This window comes from Gekko japonicus, unplaced genomic scaffold (genome assembly GCF_001447785.1).
Source record: "Gekko japonicus isolate JY-2015 unplaced genomic scaffold, Gekko_japonicus_V1.1 scaffold661, whole genome shotgun sequence".
Taxonomy (NCBI): domain Eukaryota; kingdom Metazoa; phylum Chordata; class Lepidosauria; order Squamata; family Gekkonidae; genus Gekko; species Gekko japonicus.
The window spans coordinates 850738-866062 of record NW_015173694.1 but is presented as its reverse complement, the minus strand read 5'-3'; the positions used below and the strand labels follow the sequence as shown (position 1 = coordinate 866062).

The 15325-nt window shown below is 45.4% G+C and overlaps 1 protein-coding gene across 2 annotated transcripts in view; it reads left to right on the top strand.

The window, feature by feature from the left end:
* Positions 1 to 8: 8 nt before the first annotated feature.
* The window catches only part of HDAC5 (histone deacetylase 5), a 196839-nt gene continuing 181522 nt past the window's right edge, over positions 9 to 15325 (top strand). Inside the window, exons 1-2 of one of the 2 annotated variants that reach the window (XM_015423184.1) lie at positions 9 to 255; positions 1351 to 1405. The gene's annotated coding sequence lies outside the window, so the exon portion shown is untranslated. The remainder of the gene's footprint in view (positions 256 to 1350; positions 1406 to 15325) is intronic. The other variant, XM_015423183.1, reaches the window with a different exon arrangement.

Here is a 15325-nt window from a genome sequence, read left to right as displayed (position 1 = left end):
AAGAGCGGAGCGGGCGAGAGAGCGAGCGAAGCCCAGCTTGCAAAGATGGAGGAGAAGAGGAAAAGGAGGAGGTGGTTGTGGTTATGAAGGGCTGCGGCGGCGGGGACGGCCGGCTCTAGCGCGGAGGAGGAGGGGGCACTCAATCTGGGCCGGGCCCGGGCCTGGGGATTGCAGCTTTCCCATCCTCTGTACGAACATCTGCAAGCGGAGCAGCAGCGCGCCATTCGCCCCCTTCCCCCCCGCAGCCTCTTGCAGGTAAAGGGAAAGGGAGGGAGACGCTGTGGAGGGGCTTGGTGAGGAGGAGGAGGCAGCTGCGGCGGGGCGCCTTGCAAATCTCTTCCCGAGGCAGCCTGGCTGGGTGGGGGCGCGCAAGGGAGAGAAGTCCGCCGCGAACGTGTGCTGCGCCGAGCGGGGACAAAACAGCGAAGGGCGCGCGTGGAGAGAGCGGCCCCGCCAGCTGTGCCCCCCCCCCCCAAAGCTGCCGCCGCCTTCTCATTGAAACAGGAGCCGGCGTGAGAGCCAGACGGCCCGACCAGCGTCGAGAGCGCGTACCGATGGCAGGTTTCTCCCGCAGCTTTGCCAAAAAAACCACCCCCTCTCCCCGAACTCGGAGAAGGGGACATTTTGGGGTGTTTTCAAACGAAGCCGTGAAGGAGGAAGAGGCGGCTTGTTGGGAGTGTGAACTCTGTGTGTGTGAGGGACGGAGGGAGACGTATCAATGTTATATCCCCCTTTCCACAAGGGGAGGGTTGGATTTGATTTCTGAATTCCACTCCCTTTCCGTTTCCTTGTGCAGTCTTTGAACTGTCTTGGTGGGTTTCTTCCCTAGATTTCGGCATCCTGCGTCCTCCTCACGGTGCTCTTTTTGCAGTTCTACCCCCCCAAAGCTATCTTGGAAGGCTGATGTTTGGTTGCCTGAGCAACTGTGGGCAAGAGGGGGTAAAAGACACCAAGCCCCCCCCCCCTTTTAATCTCATGGCTCAGCATACAAATTTTTACCTTGTTGCACCCATTGGGTTGGTTTTTCTTGCCGCCGTTCCCTGATAGCTGCAGAAAGCACTGTGTGTTTGATGGGGTGGCGATGGAAGGCGAAGGGCACAAAGTGTGTAGAAAATGTGCTTATTGATGGGGACGTGGCCAAGATTTTCTAGCGCTGGCCAGAAATATTAAACAGGAGATTGTGTGTGTGTGTTTGCACTTGAATGGTGGGGCTTGGGTGAAGAACAAAAACAAGAGCTCCTGTTTATAATTAATGGCATATGCTGATAATGTTTGGGCTGTTTCTTACTTGCTGTAATTTTGTAAAAGCTTCTGTAGAATATGGAATCTGAGCTCTGGTTTCCTCTACAGCATGAATGCACGCATGAAGCCACCTTACGTTGAGTGAGACCCTTGGTCTGTCAAGGTCAGTATCCTCTACTCTGGCAAGGGCTCTCCAGGGTCACTAGTGGAGGGCTTTCACATCATCCCCCTGCCAAATCCTTTTAACTGGAGATGCTGCGGATTGAACCTCAGACCTGCATGCTAAGCAGGTGCTGTACCACTGAGCCATAATTCCCGCATGTTCTAGTGTCAGTCAGTGATGCCTGATGAATGTGGGGGCAATATAGTGACCCTGACATTTCTCCACTTGGATTGGAAATTGGAGTGTTTCTTTGCTTGGGGATGGGTGGCTTTGTTTCAGCATATGGACCAGTTTGGATAGTGTTTGGATATTTAGGTGATTGCTGTTTTCATGTCAGTTACATTCTGGAGAGATCTGGTGGGAAAGACACATTCATTTCCCAGAAAGTGGGCCTGCTTGCTGCTGGGTCAGTTTGATGTGCATCTAAAGACATGTGTGGGCAGCAATGCTGTTTGATGCTTTAGGACAGAAGCAGGATTGTGAAAAGATCCAATCCCATGTACTTTCATGATAGGAAGCAAGTTGTCACCTGGTATGTTGGGAGTGATACATGTTTAACAGAGCATTTCCACATCTGGATTGCTGAGTCCAGGAATGCTGAAAGAGTGCTGGACTGCTTTTTGCATCCCAAAGGCACTTGTAGCTAATTTAAAGGGGTCAAGGAAGCCATCTTTCCTGTCCCTTGGTACATGTGGACTGGATGTTATGCTATTATGGTTGGGGAAAACAAGTTAAAATGAGGCATGATCGTGATTGTCCTTGGATGCGGGATGGGTGGAATTTTCCTAACATTTGAATAGTAATGTTCACAAGTTTCAGTCCTCTGGATTTCTTTGATACCTTTCTGGCTGTCTCTTTGATCCTGGCCATCTTGTGGCAGTGAATTCCAGGTGCCAGGTGTTTAAATTATGTCTCCTGTGAAGATGGATTTTCTTTTAACAGGCTTCCTCGGGAGGTGGTGGGCTCTCCTTTGGAGTTTTTTAAGCAGAGGCTAGATGGCCATCTGACAGCAATGCTGATTGTGTGAACTTAGGCAGATCATGAGAGGGAGGGCAGGAAGGGTCGCATCAGTGCTTAGGTCTCGTGGCCTTTTCTTACACACCCAGGGAAATGCCGATCACCACTTTGGGGTCAGGAAACAATTGTTCTCCAAGTCAGTTTGGCCAGGTTTTTTTTTGTCATCTTCTGGGCGAGGAGCAGGGGTCACTGGGGGTGTGTGGGGGAGGTATTGGTGAATTTCCTGCAATGTGCAACAGGTTGGACAAGATGACCCTGGAGATCCCCTCCAACTCTGTGATTCTATGATCTGTTCTGAACCAGGTTCATTGAGTGATCCAGAATTCTCATATTATTGGAAGGGGGGAGGTGTAAGAGATATTTAATTGTATTTTCTGTCATTGCTCCCCCCCTTTTCATTTTCTAAAATAAAAAGGTTCAGATGGCTTAGTTGTCATAGTGAGGAAGGTGCTTGAATGCTCTGGATTATTTTGATTGCCGGTTCTGTACCTTTTCCAGCTGTATATAATTCTTGAGATGTGGCAACTTGATCTGTATTGCCAGTGTGGTATTTCAAGCGCAGCTGCATCACAGATTTATACAAAGCCACGACTGCTCTACTTGGCTGTCTTGTTTTTCAGTAACTTTCCTAATAATCACTTGCAGAGATTTTACCTTTCTTGCTGTAGCACACTGAGTCTTCGGTGCATTGATCTGTCCTCAAAAACCCCAGGAGCTGTGTTAGTCTGTTGCAGCAGAAATAAACAAGAGTCTTATGTCACTTTTTAAAAACTGGTAAGACTTTTATTCCGATGAAAGCTTTTGCAGACTAAAGTGTCCCGTCTTCCTGTGCAGATGATAGAATCATTGGTGAGAACCCTGTTGGCTATGGTCCTTTGGGTGGTGCTCTGTAGTATGTAGCTGTTTGGGGCTCTCCGGTGAACAAGAGACCGGACTGTAATGTCCCTTCCCTCTGTCTGAGGCACATGGTGGTGGTCTGGATTAAATGAGTGGATCTGTTTGGGGACTGATATGTGGGTTGCATAATTGAGGAAATCCCTGTGTTAGATTTCACCTCAGCCATGAACTCACTGGGTGACCTTTGGCAACCTCCTGTTCCTGGGCCTGCCCCCTCATCTACCACCCCGCCTCCATAATATGGGGAACAATACGGACTGTTAGAAATCTGTTCCACAGGATTACTAAAAAGTGTGCTAAGCGCTTTTGGTATTTTGGGAACTGTTGTATAAATGACTTGCGTTGTCAAGCAGATTAAGCTAGGTGGTCCTTTGACACACACACACCCCGGCTATGATTCGATAGTCCTGAGATTCTGAACAAGCTATTAGATTCCCATCTTCTCAGCTTTTATTGTTCCTTCGAAAGAAACTTTTTAGATCTTGTGATGGAAAATATGAGGTTGAATGTTAAGCTTTTTTTGTGTGTTCCCTGCCGAGGTGTGCACAGTTGCTAGAGGGATGTAAGCGCTCCCCTTTCCACCTGCCCCAACCAGCATGCAGTTGAGATGCTGATTTTTACCAGGAGGCAGAAGAAGTAATCATGTCCTGTTCAAGGTTGATTCTGGTATTAATCAGAGTTGAGCTAACACTATATTATATAAAAATACAAATGTTTATTAAGGTGTACACATGTTAAAACATTCTGTGGTTAAAATAAAGAGTCTAAATATCAGACTTTAAAAGTTTTTCTAATACAAATACACTTGACGGGTAAACACTTTTTAACTTAGGACCAAACGCATTTCGGCCCCTTCGGGCCTTCCTCAGTGGTCACTATTCTCTATATTACACTGACACACATCCAAAATGCACGTATACATATACATATATGTATGTAAAGGTAAAGGTTCCCTCGCTCGAAAGCCAGTCGAATCCGACTCTAGGGTTGCGGTGCTCATCTCAGTTTCAAAGCCGAAGAGCCAGCGCTGTCCGAAGACATTTCTGTGGTCATGTGGCCGGCATGACTAAACACCAAGGCGGACGGAATGCTGTTACCTTCCCACCGAAGTGGTACCTATTTATCTACTTGCAATTTCTTGCTTTCGAACTGCTAGGTTGGCAGGAGCTGGAACTAGAGACGGGAGCTCACTCCATCATGCGGCACCCGGGTCTCGAACTGCTGAACTACCGACCTTCCACAGCCTGCAGTTCAGCGTCTTAACCACTTGAGCCACCACAACTCATATATATATATACACACACACACACACAAAAACCTTTTACATGTGAATTTGGATGTAATATAGAGAATAGTGATCACTGAGGAAGGCCCGAAGGGGCCGAAACGCATTTGGTCTGAAGTTAAAAAGTGTTTACCTGTCAAGTGTATTTGTATTAGAAAAGCTTTTAAAGTCTGAAATGTAGACTCTTTCTTTTAACCACAGTATGTTTTAACATGTGTACACCTTAATAAACATTAATAAACATTTGTATTTGTATATAATATAGTGTTAGCTTGACCCTCTTAGTTCACAGATATATTTTGGGTTGAGCCTCCCCCCTTTTTTCAGTTATTATCAGAGTTGAACCTGAGAAATTGTCTCAGATGACAGCCCGCCTGAGTTTATCACTTTGCCTCATCACTGTGTACCGGCAACTGGCTTATTCCTTACTCTTTCATGGTACCTATGAGACCTGCTCTCTCTCTTTTCTCCTGCCTCTGAATTGCATTTTGTATAAAGCCTAGCTTACAATTGGCTGTAAGTGAATCCATGTTGTTTTACCAGTCAGATTCTCTTATTTGCTTGAAGATCTTGTTACACAAGCTGAAACCTTCTGGTTCTTGACTTCAAGAGGTTAATTAGGCAAAGAGCTCAATAACCAAATGCATAAAAGAGCCAGAAATGAAGAAGCAAGTCCAGGATAGCCCAGATATATTTAATGGATCCAAGATGTTTGGGCAGAGGAGTTTAAGTGTAAGAACAAATTGCATCTGTCCCTCAGCCATGGTTTGCTAAATGCTGAATTCCTGAAAAAAATGTACCAATTGCTAGTGTTAACCTATGTAATATTTATTTAGTACCTTGAGTGTGCTTTGCAGCACCTAGAAATTGCATTAAAACAAATGTTATGCTCTGTGTTTTAAGACAATTCGGGTGGGAAGGAAGAGGATGACATTAAAAAGGAGGGAGAAGGGAAGTCTTGGAGGGTGGTGGAAGCGGAAAAAGGTAAATTGAGAGCTCTTCAAGATCCTGCATGGCCATACTTCCCTCAGTTCATTTTCTGTGTAATGTAGCGCTTAGAGAGTCAAGCTGGGATCTGGGAGACTCAAATTCAAATCTCCACTTTGCCATGGCAACTTGGTAGGTGACCTAGGGCGACTCACCATCTCTCAGCTTAACATACCTCACATGGTTGTTGTGAGGATTAGAGATGTAAAATTTCCGGAAATTTTGAAGCTCGGGAAAAAACCCGTTTTTTTCCCGGGTTTCGGAAAAAACAGAAATTGTCGGATAAAAATGGGGAAAAAATGCTACATTAGCATTTCTTTTGTCTTTTCTAGATTGAAAGTCATTCTGTTACTTCAGGAACATAAAATATGACTATGGACATTTTAACTTGGCATGAAATTATCACAACTAGCATATTAAAGATATAGTGTATCCAAACAATTATTACAAACAGAATACCCACCCACATGCAAAAACAAAACTGAAACTTTTTTATTTTCTTCTGACAATCGCACCTCCTAAAGGAAGAAATGCATCTTGTTCTTGCATTGGAGAGTTCAGTTTGTAACCTAGGACTTGCTTGTCCTCAGTGCACAGAAATTAGATCAATCTGATACCATATATATATATTTTAGAAATGATTTGGAAAATATTTGAACACCTTGTCTTAAAATATTTTATTCATCATGTTAAAATAAAACGTTACATAATCAAATTTTTTTCTTTTCTTTTTTCAATTGTTCTGTTTTTTCCCCGGGCCTTCACATCTCTGAGGATAAAATGGAGGAGAGGAGAATAATGTAAGCTGCTTTGGGTCTCCATTGGGGTGTAAATGAAGGTGGGGTGTAAATGAAATCTATAAATCAGAATCTCCCATGCAGCAGTTAAAAACCCAAGCCCAGGGGTCTATATACTATAGTCTGTAGGCTACCCTTTCTTCCAGTTCTTGGGGGTTGTCAAGGGACCCAGGACAGTGTGCCTGGAAGTAAACTTTGGCACACCTGAAGTGACATAGAGCCAGTAACATGCATACATCAGATGCCTACCTAGAAAGGAGAGAGTCTGTATCCCTTTCAGGTCCTAGAGTGACTGGGACACGTGTGGTGTAGAATTAGGGCAGACTCTTGGCCTGACTCAACAAATGGTTATCTCAGTGGGGCCCCCTGCACCAAAAAGGTGAGATGTGCCTGGTTTAAGATTAATGACTTGAACCATCCAGGAATGTCTGTACTTGCTTGGTGTCGTGGTTAAGAGCTGCAGACACTATAATCTGGAGAACCATGTTTGATTCCTCCCCACGAAGCTTGCTGGGTGACCTTGGGCCAGTCACAACTCTCTCAGAAGTCTCTCAGCCCCACCTACCTCACAAGGTGCCCGGTGTGGGGAGAGGAAGGGAAGGTGATTGTAAGCCACTTTGAGACTCCTTAAGATAGAGAAAAGTGGGGCATAAAAACCTACTCTTCCTCCTCCTCCTCCATATGAAGCCATCTGGGTAACCTTGGGCCAGTCACAGTTCCCTCAGAACTTTCTTAGCCCCACCTACCCCACAGGGTGTCTGTTGTGGGGAGAGGTAGGGGAGGCAATTGTAAGTTGCCCTGATACTTCTTTGGGTAGTGAAGGGCAGGGTATAAAACCAACTTCTCCTCTTCCACAAATGGCTGCATTTCTCAATGATAGTAAACTGGTGTAATAATTCTCCAGAATTTCTGGACTGAAAGAGGGCTTTTTCAGTTGAGGGTGAACTGGTGCCTCTCAAAGTTGTTGATATTACTCCCTTGTTCGAAGAGACATTAGTAAGCTCTGTGGTAATAGGGCCTGCTTTTCCTGGCTAGCACTGATTAGCTGGGAAGAGCAGTGGTGGACTGCACATGCCGTTGGCCAAACCATGGTCGGTGTCTTCGGCTGCAAGAGCAGCTGCCAATAGTGGACTGGAGAAGGGCTTTCAATGGTATAGCGTAGCCCGATCTTGTCAGATCTTGGAAGCTAAGCAAGTTTGGTACTTGAATGGGAGGACCACCAAGGAAGACTTTGCAGAGAAAGGCAATGGCAAACCACCTCTGCTTAATCTTTTGCCTTGGAAACCCTATTGGGTCACCATAAGTTGGCTGCGACTTGACGACACTTTACACACACACACACACACACACACACACACACACACACTAAAAGGTGTTACATGAACTGTGGTGGTTTCTTGGGTTTTGCTTTTGGACCAGCAGGGTTACCAACAACTTTTGCTCATTTTTGTTACCCAACCCATTTGGGGAAACAGGCAAGCCTAGAGATACTTTAAGTAAAAAAAGATTCATTATTCTTTTGGGGTGGATCATTTATCTCCTAGTCCTGTAGAGGTTAAGGGTTGTTGGAATCCAGGTCTTGAACAGGTAGCAAGACCAAAGCAGATGTGCAGATTACCTGAATCGAGACCAGTGCTGAATAGGCCTGGCTTATGGGCCGGCTGGTCTGTTGGGAAATTCCTGTGAGGGTGGTACCGGCCAACAAAATCCACAGTCATCTGTAGCAAGCTGCTGGTCTCAGTTGGGAACCTAAAGTAACTCTGGACAGTTATCCTGGGTGACACTGACACCAGGTCTGAGACGGTATCTGCTAGCTCATCAGAGTGGGCTCTACTTGGTAGGTGGGTTCTAGGGAAGAAGTAGAAATTCTGCTGTTGGTTCAAACCCTGCAATGCGTGGCTGCTGTCTAGGCATACAGAATCCTTTAGTCTTCTCCTGGGATGCTTAGGATGCAACCAACTGGGCAAGGATAGATTCCTCCCAGCATCATCCACACAGGTAATACACGTCACTTTAGCAGCCCATGGGTCAGGATTGTTCTTGACTACTGACCTGGAATTAAACCTCATTAGCCAAAGGCTGTGAGGAGCATTGAGGCTGTCATTGACGTAGCTTGGTGTTGGGAGTAGGACCAAGAGGAACAGTTGCCCTTTGCTGTCTCTCCCTACCCTGTGCTGTAATGTCTGCCTTCCCACCCCCATTTTAATTGCATCGCCAACAGTTTCTCCAAGCAGTTCATCTGGCAGGGGTCCACAAAATGTGGCTGTCTTTAATAGAGGTGGGAGAAATGAACACACCACTTCCCACGAGTTAAGGTAGTGTTGAGATTCTATCTTTAGTATGAATTTCTGAGCCACCTGGGAAGCTTTCAGGCCCCTCTGAATGCTAGGAAGGACTCTGGAAAGAAGTTCTTGTCCCGTCCCCCCCCTTATGTGATACTTGTCAGATCAAAAGATGCGGTTGCCCCTAGCAAGTGCATTTGTAGTCCTTGGTCACCTGGCCTCAGCTCTTCCAATCACATCAACGAATCACACCGGCAGTAGTGTTTTCAAAGCCTGCTGCTGCCTTACAATTAAAAATAGAGCAGTAGGAAAACCCCACCACTCTCACCAAGGAAACCTGGCACCGTCTCAGTGCCTACGCTTATTGTTTAACGTTCCAACCAGATCAGATTGGAGGAGGATCACAGCAGACCACAGAGCAATTCTGCTGCTGCTCCCACCAGAGGAAATCTGACATCAGATCTGGAGCCTCCATCCCGTGTCTCTTCTGAGACGTCAAAGAGACTGGCCAAGGCATCCCCACTGCCCTTTTGGGGATGGGGTCAGTGCTGAGCCTTAAAGCTGTAACGCCAATGCTGGAATAAAAGAAAATACACGTATGTGCCTAGGTCATTGCTGGAGAAGACTTTTGGGCAGAACTATATATTACAGGTGTAATATAATTTTAGATTCAGGTGGGTAGCTGTGCCGGTCTGAAGCAGCAGAACAAAGTCTTGAGTCCGGTGGGACTTTTAAGACCAACAAAGTTTTATTCAAGGGATAAGCTTTTGTGTGCATGCGCACTAAGTGCGCATGCACACGAAAGCTTATCCCTTGAATAAAACTTTGTTGGTCTTAAAAGTCCCACCAGACTCAGACTTTGTAATATAATTATGTAAGTATGACCCCTTTTTCCCTATAAAAATCTGATTGGGGAGGGGAGAAATAGTTGACAGCACTAAAATAGCGAGTGCACGTACATAACCCACTCAAGTGTCCCTTGTCTCTACTGCTTTTCCAGTCTCAGTTGCTGCCTTCCAAAGTGTGTCTTCCCCCAAAGTAGGCCTGTTAGGCTACTGTTACACTCATTTGTACATAAAGTGTAGCTTGGTCTTAACTTGGGTTGAAATCCAATGATGAAACATGGGCAGGGGCTTTGGCTGAGTGATAGAGCTTTATGCACCAGTCAAGTTCATTGGCTGCCAAGTTACAGCTGACTTTATTTATTTATTTGTTCAAATTTATGCCCCACCCTCCCAGCGAAGGCCGGCAAAGGCCAACTTATGGTGACCCTGTGAAATGTTCAAGACAAGAGAAGTTCAGAGGTGATTTGCTATGGCCTTGCCTCTGTATCACAACCCTAGTATCCCTTGGTAGTGTCCCTTCTAAATACTGACCTGGGCCGACCCTGCTTAGCTTACAAGATCTAACGAGATTGGGCTAGCCTGAGTCCCATGCATCTCTAGAAAAGATCTAAGGTTCTGGGGAAAGAACTTTCTACACCTGAGAGTCTGGAGGGCTGCTTCAAATCATGATAGACTGCAGTGGGCCAACTGTCCTGATTCGTTTCGAAAGCAGTTTGATATGTTTAACATGCACAGAATCCCTTGGGCTCAGGCTTCCAGAAGAGAGTTCTGGCAATATGTTTTGTTTTAGAGTTACTTAGTCTTGCAAGTATGATAGAGGAACCAGGTTCACATCTTCATTTGAAGTGGCTTTTGCCAGCTGCTTTCCCAAGAAGCCTGTGGTATGTTTTGAAACACATCTGACATGAGTTGCACACATATGGGTTCCTTTGCGCATATGGAGAAATTTCCCTTCCCTCTGCAGTGATCACAGCTGGCTTTTGGATTAAGGAGAGAGATTTTGATTTCAGAAGGTATGGACACCAGCCATGTATGCTGTTCCTTTATTAAATTTAAAAAAGCACTGGTGTGTGTTCATCAAAGAGCTTCAAAACAAATAAAGGAAACAGAACATCGTAGCTATTTCAGACAAGTGTACTGAACACGGCAGAAGAAGTTGGAGGACTAAGCAGAGGCATGAACTGGATTCCCTGCTCATTTTTTTGCCATCAGGTCACAGATGCCTTACAGCGACACTTCTAGGGTTTCAAGGCAAGAGACATTCAGAGGTGGTTTGGCATTGCCTGCCTCTGCTTAGTGACCCTGGTATTCCTTGCTGGTCTCCCATCCAGATACTAACCAGGGTCAACCCTGCTTAGCTTCTGAGATCTGACAAGATCGGGCTAGCCTGGGCCATCCAGATTTCCCATAGTGCCTGGCTAAGGGTGGAATTACCATATCTACCAGAAAGAAAGATGACCCTAAACGTTAGACAATTCCCCCTTTAAAAGAGTTATACACAAAAGGTTTTTATTACAGTAGATAACTAGCTCATACACAAATTTAAAGCAAATTCCTCTTTTTCTTGACAGCATGTGTGGGTTGGGGGAGAAACTAGTCTTCATTTCAGGTGTACACAGCGTATATTTTTGGAACTGGGGCTACAAACCAGGGCTGGTTCCTGGTTTTGGGGAGCCCTAGGCAGAGAGCGTGCAGGGGCTGCCTCCTCTCCTCTGCCCACCAGCAGGACCCCTGACTCTCACCTTCTGGTCTGCCCTGGTGGCTGAGGGAAGGGTGCTTGGACAGGGTGGAGATTGGTGTAAGTGGGCCCTGAGGGATGCCCCACCTCGGGGTATGTTGATGCTGGCCATGTGTGTGAAGGCAGTTTGTGGCCAGGTTGGGGGGTGGGCAAGGGCAGTGCAGAATCTATAATAAGGTGAAGCAGTGGCCTTAGCTAGCAGATTTTTGTTGGGAGGTAGCAACCTACACCTCCTTTGCTGCCTTCACCATCTTGCCATTGCCTCTCAGAGGCCAGAGTAACTAATGCTCCTTCCCTCCTTGTTCCTAGGTGTCTTGAAACTGAGGCAACCCGCACATATAAGATAAGCCACTATTCTTTGCTCACCTGCCACTGTCCCCCTCCTCCTTTTCTTCCCCTGCCACTTTTCTGTGTAGCTGGGGATGCTGGCATGTGTTTACAGAATCACAGTGAAAAGCAGCTGGGAGGAACTGAGATTCCTGGGGAAGATGGTAGCAACTTTCTCACGTGCACTGCTTTGCCATTACACATTGCTTCTTTGGCCTCTGCAACTGCTCAGCGTGGACTTCCAGGCCCAAATACTCAATTTCACCCTAAATGCATGAGATTTGCTTAGGTGTAAAAAGAATGATGCCCTGACCTGGATAGGAAGAAGTTAAGGCTGCACCAGTAGGTAAGAGAAAAGAGAAACGAAGTGCAAGGTTGAGCAGTTTTATTAGGTCTTCTAGATCCCTACGTGTTACACAGTATGCTTTGTCAGGGGATCTTTCATAGAAACGTCTCTGGCTCCCACTGAATTGGAAACTTCTCTGGTTCCCACCTCGAACAAGTGGATGTTGATCCAGAGAAGTTTCTATAAAAGATCCCCTGACGAAGCATACTGCGTAACACGTAGGGATCTAGAAGATCTAATAAACCTGCTCAACCTTGTGCCTTGTTTCTCTTCTCTCCTACTGACATAGATAACCCAGGCTAGCCTGTACTTGTCAGATATTGGAAGCAGAGGTCTGTAACAACACAGACACATTTGGATTGATTGAAGAGTTGGCAACTCTGGTACCAGGAGTAACTACGAACTGAGCATACGAACTTGGAAGAAGTTGGGGTGCTTAGAAACGAGATAAGTTACAAGAAGATATTTCTGTTTAAATGTCGTCAGGAAAAATGGATCAGTCCTTAATTTCTTCGAGACGATGCAGACTGTCCTGCCCTTCCTCAATCCATTTCTCCTCCCCAATATCACTTTGACAAAATGGCTGCCTTCACGTCTTAGGCTGCCTTGCTCCTATTCCACTTCATCCTCGTTGTCATCTACTCTGCTACTGTTTTATCAACTACTGATCCCATTTCTGCTTCTTTCCCACATGCAAATACATTGCCATCTCCCCATTCTAGGAAAAACCCAGACTCACCCACTCCCTTGACTCTTCCTGTCAGATTGCTTTTAAAAAAAAATAAATTTATTTATTAAATTTTATAAGCCTATATTGTACACATAAACATAAACAAGATCATAAACAAAATTACATATACATCCACTCCTCGAACCACACTTATTTTCTAGAAACACCATAATGACATTCCTGACATACTTTCCAAGACTAATTTTCCCTTCTTTCCAATCTTCATTTCTACTCTGTGTTGACTAAACCTTGTTTTTCTATAGACTTTTGAGATTTATTAAAGACTATTCAACACTTCTTGTCCCAGCTCCTTTGTCTTCCCAGTTTTGTGCAATCAATATAGGGGTTTAAGTTCATAATTTTTTTGTTTATTTTTATATATTTTCCCCTTATTCCTTTCTTGTTCATTTGCCTTTTCTTCTCCTTTTTAAGAGCTTTAATATTCTGTTCTGTCAGATTGCTTGTTGAATGTGTTCCCTGGAGGGAAGCACTTTGGGCCTAGGTAGTAAATTTGTGTCTGAGCTGCCCTGCTTCAGCCGTCTCATAGAGGCTGACATGATAGAATTTGCTTCTCAGTATAGGAAAGAGAAATCCCCGAAACATCACAAGTTAACATGTCAGGGAGACAGCTGGGTTTTGAACCCTGTTTCTTGACAACATCTGGTCTTCTACTTGCAATTGTTTTTCCCTGGTGCGGGAGAGCTTCCAGGCTGCAGATGGTGGCCCACATGAGTCAAATGGAGCATCCCAGCATTTATCAGTGAAAACTAGGCCTTTCTTCCCTCATCTTTTCAAAGTTCGGTTCATACTCCCCTGCAATTCTTTCCTCTGCATGTTGTCCTTAGGTGACTTTATGAAATTACATGTTTTGCACTTCCTTCTGTAATGCTGATAATATTCAGCTATATCTCTCTTTCAATACCCAGTCCTTTCTTTGTCCATTCAGTCCTATGACAAACTGCCTGTATGATATTTCTGCTTGAGTGTCTCATTACTACCTCAGGTTTAGTATGTCCAGTCTTGATTTATAAGGTCAGCTTGAGCAGGCTGTAATCTTGAAAGTTTTTCCTGCCGTGCCTTCTTCTCCAGTTATTCTCCACAGTCATCAATAACTTCACCATCCATCTTGTTTACCATGGTCCACTAAGCTTGGTCTTAAACTTTCATTCCTCCCTCTATTGTTCCCTTGTTCAATCTGTTGCTTTGTCCTATACAACAAATCAAGCCTGAATTTTCTCTAGAAGGTACAATGATTAAACTGAGGCTATCGCACTTTGGTCACATATGAGAAGACAGGACTCATGGGAAAAAGACAGGATCGCTAAGAAAAGTCGAAGACAGTAGGAAAAGAGGAAGATCCAGCATGAGCTGGTTTGAGTTAATAAAGGAAGCCACGGCCTTCAGTCTGCCAGACCTGGGCAAGACTATCAATGAGAGGATGTTTTGGAGGTCATTAATTCATAGGGTAGTCAGAAGTTTGATGGCGCACAACAGATATGCACACAGCCAGTTTGGTGCAGTGGTTAAGTGTGCGGACTCTAATCTGGGAGAACCGGGTTTGATTCCCCACTCCTCCACTTGCACCTGCTGATGTGACCTTGGGTCAGTCGCAAGCTCTGGCACAGCTGTCCTTGAAAAAGAGCAGTTTGTGTCAGAATTCTCTCAGCCCCACCCACCTCACAGGGTTTCTGTTGTGGGGAGGGGGAAGGGAAAGGAGTTTGTAAGCCGCTCTGAGACACCTTTGGGTAGTGAAGGGCGGGGTATAAATCCAATCTCTTCTTCTCTTCTTCTTCTTCTTCTACATCACTGCAAAATCCGGCCATTCCTCTTCATGATAGTTCATGTTGTGGGTACTTCCTACCTTCTTCTGGTCTGCAGCCTTTTTCTGTCTCCTGTTATGCCCTAGATCAGGGATAAGCAACCCCTGGCTATGGCACACCCATCCTTTTTCTGGATGCTCATGACCAAATTTCCACTCAAGCAGCAGAAGCACTGGCATCGCTGCTGGCACAGCTGTGTGGAAGAAGGCAACAGGAACGGCTTATCATCTGTCATCACCTCCCAAACCTGCACAGCCACTGGCTGAGTCCAGGATGAATCCCTGAGATGCTGTGAAGACACATCTGGGGCGTGTCTTGCTCCAAGTGTCTCACCAAGTACAATCCTCGCCCGCCTCCCTTTTGTTTTCTGACATACCAGCATCTTCATAGGTAGATGACACACTTTCCCCCAGCATGTATGTTCAAAAAGGTTGCTTACCCCTGCCAGTAGATCAGTAATTGTCATCCTGTGGATCAAAACGTTCAGGTGGATTGTGTTCCCCACTGGTGTTTCATGAACCCCTCTGAAGCTGTCATTTGTTTTGCTACTTTTGGAAGAACCTCCGGCTAGAGTGCATGTTTATCTGTTGAGAGCGTGTATTCTGAAATGATTAGCAGAACTGCAAGATGTTGGCTAGGGTCCAGTGATGCACAAGAATGAAAGGACTTAGCACAGTTCTGATTGCGCGAGATCTTGTGCAGCATCTAACACTTTCCCCCCTATATATTGTGGATTTCAGAAACTGGTTGCAAACGATCTTGTGCAAGCGGAAATGCAGGTGGGGATACAATACATTCAACTTAATGCAGACAGCGACTGCAGTCTTTTTCTTGCATTTCCACTTGTGC